The sequence below is a fragment of the Rhagoletis pomonella genome, unplaced genomic scaffold, assembly GCF_013731165.1.
Source record: "Rhagoletis pomonella isolate Grant_MI unplaced genomic scaffold, Rhpom_1.0 Rhpom_scaffold_00003, whole genome shotgun sequence".
Lineage (NCBI taxonomy): Eukaryota > Metazoa > Arthropoda > Insecta > Diptera > Tephritidae > Rhagoletis > Rhagoletis pomonella.
In genome coordinates this window covers 30,745,310-30,747,018 of record NW_023458557.1, presented here as the reverse complement: position 1 = coordinate 30,747,018, position 1,709 = coordinate 30,745,310, and positions in this window count along the sequence as shown.

Genomic DNA, 1,709 nt, shown 5'->3' with positions numbered 1-1,709 from the left:
GAACTTAGTCGGTCTTCACAGTACGGCCCCTCCGCTAGTCCAGTAGCTCGTTTCTGTTCCGATTCTCTACCTGGGCGAATTCATATATGAACTCGCCGCCTTGTTCTCTACTGCTAAGGAGTTGTAATGAATGACGTATATTCCCTACCAGCAGAGAAATGATCGGTAGGGAAGAGTTACAGAGGCGATTTACAGCCCTACATGACTTAGCTTCGAGGAAAAGCCATGCAAAGTTGGACCCCGGGCAGTCTGCGGGCGGTCAAGGTTTTACCCTATCGCTAAGTTTAATATTTGCAAAAACGTGTATATATATAAATTCGAGAAAAAACGTGATTATTAAATTTTGGAAAAAAACTACTTTACTTTCGGATCGCTCTTCGTGACGGATGACATTGTCACGGCCGGATGTCAGATGCATGGAACCTACCGATCGGTTTGCCATTCAAGTCCTCTAAATCGTACAAAGCATTGCCTACCTTTCGCGGAACACGACACTTGATATATTTAGGCAAGAATTTTGCATTTATGCCTTGCTTAAAATTGCTAAGAGCGAAGTTTTTCCGGAATACTTCTTGTCCTTCCCAGTAATTCACAACCCGCGTACGTTTATTGTACGTGTTCCCTGCTCTGTCTTGCGCTAGCTCAAGGTTATTTCGTATGTGTTCGCGAATGTTTGCTAACTTGTCAGCTCTGCTTGTAATCGGGACTTCGTCTTGTCTTAGGCTACCCAGTTTCTCCAGTATGCTATAGGCTGACACATGTTGTATCATATTTTGTCCAAATAACGCGTAGTAAGGCGAGCTCTGTATCGACGTATGGTAATCGCTTCTTAAAACCGACAAAATTTCGGGAATATATTTGTTGGATGTACAATCATTGCCACAGACATATGGCAACCCTGTTAGAAAATAACTAACCAAAAGGAAATGTCAAATACATGTTTTTCTTATTCACGGTTACTGTAAATTATAGTTGAAAGAAAAACACAAGCATTTTTTACCGCGGAAATAGCCCGCCCTTTTTTTAGTAGCAATATTCCTTTTGCACAAATAAAACCTAAGCTTTACATCGCCTATAATCGTATTTTTTTGGATTAGCGTGCACTGCAGCTACGAGCATATTAATTGTTCACCATCAACACTGGAAAAATAATTCGGACTCATAAACAATCAAACATTTGGTGCCTCCTGTGAGGATTTCGGTGGAGTCGGAAGCGAGGTTATGCAGGTAGTCGCAGGTAGTTTGAGGATGAGTGCATTTTGATTTTATAGAAAGTTGGTTTTTGTCATTAAAATGTCGGAAAGCAAAGATTCCCCTGCTCCAGGTGATCTTGTCCGTGAGCAAAAATCACTTATCACATCCATACAAAAAGCGGTCACCAATTTTAAGAAAGATCCCATGTCTCGTAAAACGGAATCTTACTTTTCTGTCAGACTTGAATCATTGTTTTCAATGCGTGTAGAATTTCGTTCTAATCACCGCAATCTAATGCGTCACGCCTCACAGGAAGAGGTCAAGTCAAGGTATCTTGACGAAGACATATGTAGCCTATTTGAAGAAACATTTATACAAGCGGTGTCCATAATCCGTGAAGGGCGTAACATCGCCTTCCCACCGACAGGTGCATCTGCGAGTACGCCATCATCTAACCCCGATGCGTCATCAGCAACCATCGCGAGTAATGACGTACCCCTACCTGAAGTGAAGAA